This window comes from Thamnophis sirtalis, unplaced genomic scaffold (assembly GCF_051295495.1).
Source record: "Thamnophis sirtalis isolate CommonGarterSnake01/CBP01778 unplaced genomic scaffold, rThaSir2_p1.2 scaffold_13, whole genome shotgun sequence".
Classification (NCBI taxonomy): Eukaryota; Metazoa; Chordata; class Lepidosauria; order Squamata; family Natricidae; genus Thamnophis; species Thamnophis sirtalis.
Window position 1 is genome coordinate 1,514,447 of NW_028261393.1, and position 12,250 is coordinate 1,526,696.

At 45.5% G+C, this 12,250-nt stretch overlaps 1 protein-coding gene across 1 annotated transcript in view; it reads right to left on the reverse strand.

Moving 5' to 3' along the window:
- The window catches only part of ARHGAP35 (Rho GTPase activating protein 35), a 50,453-nt gene extending 42,645 nt beyond the window's left edge, over window positions 1–7,808 (reverse strand). The window contains exon 1 of the mRNA XM_087727983.1: window positions 7,495–7,808. The gene's annotated coding sequence lies outside the window, so the exon portion shown is untranslated. The remainder of the gene's footprint in view (window positions 1–7,494) is intronic.
- Window positions 7,809–12,250: the final 4,442 nt, after the last annotated feature.

A 12,250-nucleotide genomic window follows, 5' to 3' on the forward strand; every position in this document is an offset into this window, starting at 1 on the left:
AATGCATTTTCAGTGCTCCGAGGGAGTGTAAAACAAAAAAAAAATCATTGTCGAGAAATAAAAGCATCAGCGTCTGGCCAGCTTATTCAGCACCTACCACTCAATTCATTTAGCAAGGGTGTCCAACCTTGCCAACTTTTAATACCTGTGGACTTCAACTCCCAGAATTCCCTAGCCAACCATGCTGGCTGGGAATTCTGGGAATTGAAGTGCACAAGCAATAGTTTCTTTTCCTGTGCCTTGATTCTCAACCTTCATCACCAAACTGCCAAAATTCCTTTTATGCCCTTAAGAGAAAGCAAGAGCGATAAAAATTGATGCATTTTTTTTTCTATAAATCAGGTCTAATTTTTTTTTTAAAGTTGATTATTTCAAAGTTCTCCTTAAAATAATTTGGATATATTTTTGTAGAGAAACAAATTAAACATTAAAATTCAAAGCTACAGTACTGAAACACTATGCAACTCTTCAAATTTAATTGCAAAAAATGTGGATTGGAATATATGGTGGACCAAATGTTAACATTTTTGGCAACTCTTTAAAGCAGGTGTGTCTTTTCCCAGGGTCACAAGGCAGCTGCAGATAGAAGCTTTTGAAGTGAATTCTAACATTACATTCTGTATTCTATGCAGAGTGGAAATCCATTGTTAATAATTAAGGAACCAGCAGTTGAGAAATATGCCACAGACTTAGCACTTGGTACAAAAACACTGAAAAGCCTCGGAAAAGATATTGAGATGCTGTGATGTGCCTTTACTTACAAAGATCAGAATCATTTCAGACAATGTTTTCCCCTGCGACGTGCAATGGAAATTAAAGTTCAATTCGGAAGAACCAGGATTGAAAGAGTACTGAGGCTTTTGAACTTTGGCGTTGGAAGTCTCTGGAGAATATACAAGAACAGCCAAGAAAACAAATGAATCAATCAATCCAAGCTCCTCACTTGAGGCACTAATGACCAGGTTCAGATTATATTTTGGACATGTAACGCAGAAGACCTAGCTCCCTTGAACATTTATAATGCTGGCAAAGATGTCAAAAAAAGACGAAAAAAAAGAAGAAGAAAAGAAATGGATGACTAGCAGCAGGCTGGATGGACTTAGTTACAGTGATGAGTGATACACGATGAAAGATCTAAAGCAGTGTTTTTCAACCGAGGCAACTTGAAGATGTGTGGACTTCAATTCCCAGGAGAATTCTGGGAGTTGAAGTCCACACCTCTTCAAGTTGCCAAGGTTGAGACATACTGACTTAAAGGATTCGGTTAAAGATTGTTCCTTATGGAAAAAAATATCTGGTCATTGAGAGTTAAGGCCAACTTGATGGCACACAAATCGGTCGATCAATATACATCTCACTGAAGCCAAAATGCTCGCATTCAACAAAGCTGAAGAACATCTTCAAAGAAAATCAGAAAGCCCAGTTGCCTCTTGAAAAAGCACCTTTGAGACAACCTTGACCTGGTTGATTATCTCTAGAGACATCTAACTAAATCTCAAGCAAATCCACCAACTTACTCACTTTTGTTAGTTTTAATAAGAATTAACTGAGACAAAAATGTGGATTTTCCTATCAGATGTAAATTAATTTTAAAAAATTGCCAAGAAATTGCAGTCAAAAAAATTTAGTCTATTGAAAAAAAAGAAGATTCTTCCAATTATGATTAGCGGTAAAATGCAGGCTGAACAGGAGAAACAGCTATATTAAGAAATAACTGCTTCTTGCTTCTGGGAACCATATAAATTTATGTTGTTCAGAAGGCATGTGGGATAGATGGGGAGAGCTCCTGCGTTATGCCTGGAAAATGCAAAGGCTCCAATTATCAGCAATAGAAATAGTTTAACTAATATAGCAACTAATTGGCAAGTGTACAGTATTTGTTCAGAAAATAATTGACTTGGAAAGTGAACACTTGATTTAAATCACTTTGTCTTGAAAAAAAATCTCAGCATGGCAGAAGCATATTTTGAAAATAGAAAAATTGGATTCTTAGAAGTCTGCAATTTTCTCAAGCATTTGCCTTATAAATTACTATTCTCGTCCAGAACCCCCCCAAAAAATCAGCCCAGTGTGGCTATTATTGGATCTTTAAGGGATTTTATTGCATTTTAAGGCACGAACTGGCCAGAAATTCCAGAGAACTACTATCATTATTATTATTATTAAAATTTATATGCTGCCCAATCCCGAAGGACTCCGGGCGGCTTACAAAAGAAAAACTATAGTAAACCAAGTTTACTATATAAACTTGGTAAGTTTTACAGGAAAATAGAGTATACCTCTCTGAAAGGCGCAGCACATTAGATTTCTCACTAAATCAGAAATGAGATTTTAAAAATATAATTTACAAATATCTGTTTCTTCAACAAAGTAGCTAGATTCACATATCAAGCTAAACTATATTTTCTTTTATGATGGTTTATTGAATGGTTAAAATATTGGGGCAAATCTCTACAAATCACATTGTGGCTAGGTGCAAAGCCACTTAAAGTCGCCTCGAACCACAAGATAGGTGGCAAATAAATTTAATAATAATTAGCATGAACCCACATTGTACACTGCCAAGGAACTTGTGCACCTCATACCAAACCAAAGTAGCCTCCCTTCTTGGAAATATTTAGTCAGCAACCCAAAACTTTTATCTGGATGCTTTGAATTTAGTGGATTACACTGCAGACCATATGCATGGAAGTTGCAGTGCCAATGTTTTTGGTTTGACTGATGAAGCAATATGCTACAAAATACTTATTCATCACAGCAGCATCCCTATTTGTTCCATCTATGTTATGCAACTTGATATGCAATTTGCTAGCATCGCTCCATTTTCTTACACTAAATGTGTGTGTTCTCCAAGGACAAGGTAGGTTTTAGTAATTATAGCACCTTTGCAGAACATATAAATTATACAATTTAAACTTCATGTTTATATTTAGCAGCAAATTGCACCAACTTGAAGCAGTAACAAAGAGAGCCGGCTTGCTTTGAAATGCATAAGACCAAACAAAAACTTTGTAAGTTATCTGTCAGCACACAATGACTGAGTTGTTTCAGAAAAAAAGAAGGCCAGCTAAAAGACAAGTGGTTTCTTGATAAGCTTATAAGGAAGGAATTCAATTTGACCAAAAGGAAAGGTAGGGAGATTGCCTAGGCCCTAGGATAACTAGAATCTGAGTCATAGCAACTGGACTTTTCTTTTTCCGGTTTGAAATTCGCTGCTTATCCCAGCAGATTCTTCGACCACATTAAAATGGCTCAGTTGTGCATTCCATCTCCATCAAAAGTAGGAAATTAATATTGGGATTAGGCTGCACGTGAAAATTTATCTGCTATGATGAGTCTGCAAGTAGCCAGTTCTATAGTTAAAAATAGTTAGAAACACTTACACCAAAGTGTTAGTTTGTTCCTGAAACACAATTCAAACTATTCATTCAATTGCTATTTGAGGACAAGGTCAAAATGACTCCATAAGAAATGCTGGCACTGTATGCCTTTTTAGACGGGTTTTATGCTGCATCCTAAAATATTGATAATATTTTTACTAATGCACCTAACTTCCAAGTAAATATATTATTTAAAAAATAAGGCAACAATTACAAAAATAAAGCTAGGCACAGATTGACTGAGCTATAATATAAAAATATAAACTCGTTCAGACTATCCAAACTTGATTGAACAAAACGCAATGGAATTTCATCAGAATACCACAGTTCATTTTACAAGACAAACATGAAACTGATCAAATCTCCTATGGTTTCAGTTCAAACTCTAAACTACATTTAACTGAAAATTAGTGGGTTATATGTCTCTTCCTTATATCCTTCTCTCTTCAGCACCCCATTTTTTCCTTCCAGAAACCAAACAAAAAAAGAAAAGGAAAAATCTGCGCCTCTACAGAATATACAATGAACCTTAGAAACAAGAATACATAACAACTTTTGAAAATCTTGCCACTAAGGATCTCACAGCCATCAAAACCTAAAAACATATAAAAATATCATTTGTCTTGCATTTTCTCCCTCTCAACTTTCAGCATGGAAAGGGAGTTCCTACAACCACGTGGGAACCATAAGGAGAATAAGCCATGGGTGAAGCTGCCTACTTAATGTATATAAAATGTTCTTGCAAAAGTACACACTAACATTTCCCTACAAGAATGTGAATGGTGGTTAAAAGCCAGGTCTAAGGCTTCAGTCCATCCTGTGTGAAGGAATGGAAAAAAACAAAACTATTTACTGCCACATCCTGAAAATCTGCTGTTGGCAGTATGTTCAGACCTTACCAGGGAGAGAGAGAGAGGGAGAGAGGGGGGGAGAGAGAGAGAATGCTCAGATGCAAATAAATCTAAAATGGCCTTTCAGGATCAAAATTATTTATTTAATCAGTTTTACCACCCCAAAAATATCATCCTTAAGTATCAAGACTCTGCAAATAGAAAAGCTAAGATTTCTCCAACACATTTAGAATTAAAAATTCATGATTACCTCAGTGACAGAAATTATGATTATTGGCAGAATTAGTTCTGCAAAAGACTCCTTGTTTAGACTGTGGTTGCACATAGTCTGATAAAATATATTATTTTGTATAAAAGATTAGCAACCCCCCCAAAAAACAATGATTTTGGAATCCATATCAGTAATAAGAACTGATATCAAACACGGTAAAACAAAAACCTCAGAAATTAGATTAGAAGCTTATAAATATCAATGAACATTTGAACCAACTTTCACAAAAAAAAAAATTTCCCATCCTATAAATGCTATTTAAGACACCTGATGATTACTAATCTCTCAAAAACCCATTTATATAAATGAAAATGTGGATTTGTTTTAAGTGAGTGGCAGAGTCTTTGCCCTTGCAGACAAACAGAATGCTCATTATTTGTCATTTGCATATTCTAATTCATTTGCTATGTAAGGCTATGTAAGGACGATGTTTTGATGATTTCTGGACAAAGACAACAAGGGGGAAACAAAGGAAAATTGCTGAAATACTGTTATAATCTCAGATATACATCCTTGGAAAATTCTGTTCCTGTCTTTTAGGATAAGTTCAAAGCCTCCTAAAGTAAAAGTGATTCTAATTTTCCAAAAGAAGGAACCTGAATATTCATGTCATGTCCACTACAAAGGCTACATTCCTCCAATTAAATTATTCAAACAGAACAATCAAGAGATTCTAAAGAAAAAGGCGATCCATCCTTGGGGAAGACGTAATGGCGAGAGCACATGTGATCTGGAAGAATAAGCCTAAGGAGGCAAGCGGAGCCTTCAAGCACCTCAACAGTCCACTGGAGAGAGATGGAGAGAATTTGGAAGAAGAATGTAAAGAGCATGTTCCTTAATGTTATAGGTCGTCTTCTTTTTTGCTGTGCTTCGGATGGCTATTACAATAATGGGCCATTTTGTCTAGGCTTGAAAGCAAGGGGATATCCAGTCAAGTTTGACTTGGATGATAGAGCACAGCATCACAGATTTTCCAGGATTGGGAAATTGAAAAAATAACATTTTGGAGAAGCATAACTGCTTCTGTAGTGTGGCCAAGAGAATTAGATGAATACATCCACAAAGTCACCAGAAGCATGACTTGTGCTATGACATTTCCCCAAGTGTTTTGTTAAAGTAACATCAGCCTGATAAATTCTACCGCATCGAACAAAATATCCCATTTGCATTTGCAGCCACAAGTTAAGGAGAGCCTCTTTTCGCTTCCTAAGCATTACTGACTTGCAGAGATGACGACTACAAATAGCCAAAGGTTGCTATTCTGCAGAGAGTTTGGAGATGTTGTTCCCAGGAGAGCCAGATGGAAGCAAAAAATGAGACACGCAGAAAACAGCACCTCATTTCTCCAACAATTTTACCGCTCACACACAGGTAGGCCCTAACGAAGGCTTATTTTCAGCATTACAATAAATCTATGCAGAAAAGCGTGAAACCAATTTTGGTCTGGCCATTTCTGGCAACAGGAAATGTAGGTGGGGGAGACAACACACTCACAATGGAAAGGTATGGATCCTGCCCCCCCCCCCCCAATGCACCCTCAGTTCTGAAACTGGGGCAATAGACATGAATCCCAACATTCATTTCAGTTCTGCAGCAACACATGAGCTCAACGTACAGGTAACTCCTCGACTTGTGACCTCAATCAAGCCCAACATTTTCAATGCTAAGTAAGGAATTTGTTAAGCGAGTCATGCCCCATTTTGGGACCTTTTAGCCATGGTTGTTAAGTGAACACTACAGCTGTTAAGTGAATTGTGCAGTCGTTAAAGCAAGTCTGGCTTCCCCCATTGATTTTGCTTGTCGAACACCAGCCGGGAAGACTGCGAATGGCGACCACGTGACCCCAGGATGGGACAACTTTCGTACCTACATGCCAGTTGCCAAGTGCCCGAATTTCAACCACATGGGGATCCTGCAACGGTTGTAAGTGTGAAAAAGAGTTATAAGTCAACTTTTTTCAGTGCCGTCGTAACTTCGAAATATCACGAAACAAACGGTCGTAAGTGTCAAGGCTACCTGTATTCCAACGTCTTCAACATTAGGAGAGAGGAATTTCCACCTCCCTTGGAGAGCAGGGCTGGGAGAAGCCCTCCTTCCCAGTGGCAAAGTAGGGCCACTTGGAATTCCAGCTGTCCATCCGAGGGGACCCAGGAACCCCCCCAATTGCGGGTTCCCAGTTCCTGTCCAGCATTCCCAGAGCAAGATGGACACAAGTGGGAGCCTTCCCAGCCTCTCTCTGCTGCTCCAAACAGATCTGGCTGCTTGCTGATGGTTGACAGAGGTTAGTCGAGCCTTCCCACCCCCACCTTCCAGCAAATGGTCCCTCCTTCCCAGCCCCCCCTTAATAGGCCTTTTGTCCCTCACACTTTCTCTGGCTCTTCTCCCCTTTTACCTCGACTCCAGCCTCCCCCCCCCCCCCGCATTATGCCAAAACGGACACCCCCACCCGACCCCCCCCCTCCAGTCAGAGCACCCTGGGAACTCCAGGCCCCTCATTGTCTGGGTCCGCCCAGCACATCCAAGCCGGCCTCGGAATTCAGGCATTGGCGCTGCCTTTGCAGGGAGGGCGGTATAAGACTGGGGGGGGGGGCTCTTCTTCCCCCTCCCCGAGAGAGCAGCCAGACGGACACCCCCCCCCAGCAGGGATGCCCCCTTCAGAGCCCGGGGCGGTCGGGAGGGGCGACCCATTTCCTCCTTCCCTCCCGCTCCCTCCCTCGATGCTACATCTCCCGAAGTGGGGGGGGGGAACCCACCTGGCCCTCCCCGAGACCGGGAAGGGTCTCCCCCCTCCCTCCCTCCCGCGCACCCTCCCGCAGAGGGGCGCCTCCCTTTCCCCATCCCCGCCCGCTGGCAGCGCTCCGGGGGGGGGCGCCGTGGGGAGGGGTCTCCCCCCGGGGACCCCCGCCTCCTCCCCCTCCCCTCCCCCATTGTTCCTGCGCGGGGCCGGGCCGGGCCCGAGGCGGCGGCGGCGGCGACAGGCGAGGCGACTCACCGGGTCGGGGGCGGCGGGGCCGGGCCAGGCCGGGCTCTCGGGGCGGGGCTGACGAGGACCCGAAGCGGCGGCGGCGGCGGCGGCGAGGGCGGAGGAGGCGGCGCCATGTTCCTCCCTCCCTCCCTCCTCGCTCGCCCGCCCGCCCTTCCTGCCTCCCCTTCACCCGGCCGCCGCGAGGGAGGAAGGGGGAGGCCGGGCGGCGGCGGAGGCCGGCGGGGAGAGGCGGCGGCGGAGGCCGAGGAGGCGCCTCAGGCTGAGAGGAGGCGGCGGCGGCGGCGGCACCATCGACTGAGGGAGAAGCGACAGGGCGCGGGGCCGCGTGCGTCTCCAGCGGGGCGTGGGGGGGGGGCAGCCGCGCGCGCTCCGAGACGCTAACGCGCACGCGCGCCCAAAGCAAGCCGAGCCTTTGCGCAGGAGCCGCGGCTCGCGCCGCCGGCAGAGCCTGAGAGAGCGAGCAGGGAGGAGGGGGGCGGGGCCGAGAAGGGGGGCGGGGCCGACGCTGCGGGCCAAGCAGCAGCAGCAGCAGCAGGAGGAGAGGACGCGGGCGCGCCCCCGGAACGGAGTGAAACGCGCCTGCGCCCGGGTAGCCCCGCCTCTCACCGTCCGCGCCGGGGGAGGAGGAGGAGGGTGTGCGGGGCGCCTATGCGGGCAGGGGGGGCGAGCGCGCGCGCGCACGGGCGGGCGCGCGCGGTGGAGGGAGGGGGGGCGGGGAAGGAGGGTTGCGCGCGCCGCCTGTCCGTGGCCACGCGCGGGCCGGAGGGGCGCAGCCGGAGTCGGGTGCGCGGCGGCGGCAGCGGCGGCGGCGCGCTCTCGCTCGCACGTTCCTCGGAGGGATCGCTCTATCCTAGGGAAGGAGTGGTCCACGCACCCCGGCCCAGCCCGTGGAGGGTCCCTCTGGCGCCTCCCTGGAGAAAAAAAGGGGTCTCGCCGCCGCCGCCGCCACTGGGCTTTTGTTCCGGGAGCGCCTCGCCGCTCTTCCTCCGCCCGGCCGTTCTGGGCTGACTCGTCCTCCCAGCCGGGGACTGATTCCCTGCCTTTGGTGGGCAGCCCCAGGAGTCTCTAGTGCCTTGGGACCCCCCCGTGCCAAGCCCTGGCTCTGGAGGAGGCTCCGATGCTGTGGAAGGGCAAGGACGGAGGGGTCCCTGGTGGTCTCCGAAAACGGAGGAGGAGGGCTAGGATGCCCTCTGATCTTGCCGGTTTTCTTGCAGACGTTTCATGACCCAACTCGGGAACATGATCAGGGTTAGAAGGGAGGGCGAGTTGCCATCTGTTTATATACTAGTAGTAGCTTGCCTTGCAAGTGTGCGTGGAGTGATGCTTTTTTCCTGGTCATTAAACAGAGCAATCCCCCCTCTCTTTTAGCACTGATGATGTTCCCTAGTTGGGTCATGAAATGTCTGCAAGAAAACCACCCAGCTCATAAGTCCTTCTCCATTTTCCAGGTGCCAACTTGGCTCTGCTTCTGGGCAAATAGATAGAAACCTGGTCTGCACCCTCGCCGACACCATTTCTATTTTCTATAAATCTCTCTAAGCTTCAATGAGGCCCAGAGGCCGTTTTTTTAAATGAATTAAGATAGTGGTGGGAAGCACTGCTTTGCTCTGCAGTGAACCAGCTTCTCGTTTTCATATTTCATGTTAAATTAAAAACCTTTGCAAAACAAAGTCGGATAGAACAGGGAACCCATCATACGCACACAGGAAGACTGCGTGATTCGTCCCTGCCTGACTCAGGCTGGGAATCGCTACAATATTTGGGGGGTCCCATCCAGATACCTGGTTTATATTTTATGGCAAACTGGTTTGCTTAAATCAAAATTGATTAAATAAAGAATATTTACCCAGCGTGTTAAACCACAACCAATTTCACATACATTGTCTATATGTTAGATCAGTCAAATCGATCAGAATAGAGCTGGAAGGGGCCTTGGAGGTCGTCTAGTCCAGTGTTTCTCAACCTTGGCAACTTGAAGATGTCCGGACTTCAACTCCCAGAATTCCCCAGCCAGCATTCGCTGGCTGGGGAATTCTGGGAGTTGAAGTCCGGACATCTTCAAGTTGCCAAGGTTGAGAAACACTGGTCTAGTCCAACCCCTGATCAACCCTCCACCATTTCAGACAGGTGACCCAGTCTCTTTCTTAAAAGGCCTCCAGGGATGGAGCAGCTTCTGGTGGCAGGCTGTTCCACTAGTTGATTGTCCTCACTTAATTCCAGCTTGCTTCTCTCCATGAATAGTTTCCATCCATTGTTTCTTGCCTGCCTTCTGAGGGTTTTGGAAAATAGGTTGACAGCCGCCCCCCCTTCTTTGGGCAACCCCTCAAATGCTGGAATACTGCTACCATGTCGTGCATGAAGGCGAATAATACATAATACATAATAATACATATCCCAGGATAATGTTGCAAGATCCATGAGGACCAGGGGTTTACTTTTTCCGAGCCGGAGCCCATCTTCAGGGATCTTCTCTCCACTGGAATATGTTAGTTAATAAACTCATAATTCACCCATTTTCCAGTGGAGAGAAATTCCTTGAAAATGGGCTCCAACACCAGTCTGAAAGCCCAGAGAACTCTTGTCCCAATGACTAAACCCAGTTTGGGCACAGTTGTGAGATTAAAACTACTTGTATTTGGGGGGGGAAACGGTGGAGGAGCGAGAGGAAGACTTACAGACATGTTTTCCACAGCAGAAGAAAAATCAACCAAAAAGATCAATTACTTTTCAGACAAAGTCGATGGTTTAGGAGTGACGTAGCTGGATTAGAAACCTACCTTGTCACAAACCTGAGCTTTGCCCAGAAATCTTTAAAATAAACAAAGAAAGCAAATACGGTTGTCCCCATGGGCATTCTACGGAGGGCAAGTGACATTCCAGATGGCACAAAGTTGTGGCTGGGACCCGAGAGACTCTGCCTCTCCCAGCTCCTCCTTCCTGCTGCCCTCCAAAAGAGGTGGACTTCAGCTCTGGAATGGGATTTCACACAGTCCGTCCTTGGTCTTTTTAATGGCAGATGACGAGGACTTTTGTCTTCTGCTATGAAGTGCGGTCTCTTCCAAACTCATTTCAGAACAGGGCCCGAAATCTCCCAGAATTCCCCAGGGGATGCCAAGAATCACAATCTTGGCAAAGCGGTTATGATGCCCACTCCCATCCACCTAGCTTCCTACTTACCACAAAGTTTCAGGCAGCTGCACTCCCATGTTTCTCAGAATGCTTAATTCAGGCAGTCCTGGACTTATGACCATTTGTTTAAGTGTCAGCCACTGGCCTGCGTTTACAGCCATTTGCAGTATCCTGTGTTCAGATTATTGCATTCTACAATGGTTTTGAAGGAAACCAACACTTGTTGAGCCGAGATGGCGCAGTGGTTAGAGTGCAGTACTGCAGGCCACTTCAGCTAACTGCAGTTCAGCGGTTCAAATCTCACCGGCTCAGGGTTGACTCAACCTTCCATCCTTCCGAGGTGGGTGAAATGAGGACCCAGACTGTGAGGACAATATGCTGACTCTGTAAACCGCTTAGAGAGGGCTGAAAGCACTATGAAGCGGTATATAAGTCTAACTGCTATTGCTATTGCTACTTAGGATTAAAATATTCATTACAAGGCAAAGTAATGCAGATATATAGGCCGTTCCTTCCTGATGATTTGCAAACCTGCCCTCTAATGAAGGTAAGGAGGGAATTGTGGGATGGGGCCCAGAAGTGGCTACAGGTAATCCTCGACTTATGGCCACAATGGAGTCCAAAATTTCCATTGCTAAGCAAGACAACTAGTTCTTAAATGTGTTTTGCCTCATTTTACAACTTTGTTTGCTACAGTCGTTAAGTGAATCCCTACAAAGTTAGCCACACAGAATCCGGCTTCCCCACTGTCTTTGCTTGTCAGAAAGTCACAAAAGGGGATCGGTTGACCTCAGGGCACCGCGACCGTCATAAGTACGTGTCAATTGCCAAGTGTCCAAATAGCTCTGTGATGAGGACGCTTCGAGGGTCGTTAAGTGTGAAAATGGTCATAAGTCACTGTTTTCAGTGCCGTTGTAACTTTGAACGGCCACTAAACAAGCAGTTGTAAGTCAAGACTACCTGTAGTACACAATACCAGGAGTGGACATTCAAATGGAAGTAACAGCAGTTTTTGGACTTGCTGAAGCCCTGGGGAACCATTTTTTTTTAATGAAATATACTTTTTTATTTTCCATTTTCATAACATATAATCACATGTATGCTATTACATAGCCAATATCCTATTGTATTAAGTAGTAATTACATCAGTTCCTCTTGTCATCAACGCCCAGAAAGATAAAAAACCCATTATTAGCTCTTCTGCTCTCCATACACCTCTTTCTTCTGCCTCTCTCCTACCTCCTTTCTTCTCTCCATCCTCTTTTTCTACTCTACTTCCCCTTCCTTTCTCCTTCTCTTCTCTCTTCATTCCACTCCTCGTTATCCTCCTCATCTCCCCCCCTTACCCTCTCTCCTATCCCTCTCTTCCCATCTTTCTTCTCTCCTCTGCTTCCCACTCTTCCTCTCATTCGCTTGGTGTATTTCAGCTTCTGAGCAAACTCCATTCTATGTTGATGGCATTTAGGCTTCCATATCCATATACTTAACATATCTTAGTTTTAAAGAAAAAATAAAGAGAAAACAGTATACATATGCAATCATATTACTTTAAAATCTAACACCCCTCGTCAAGCCTAATATACATCCCTCCTTCCCCCCGCCCAGACTTCCCTCCTCCGACTTCCCAGAACCC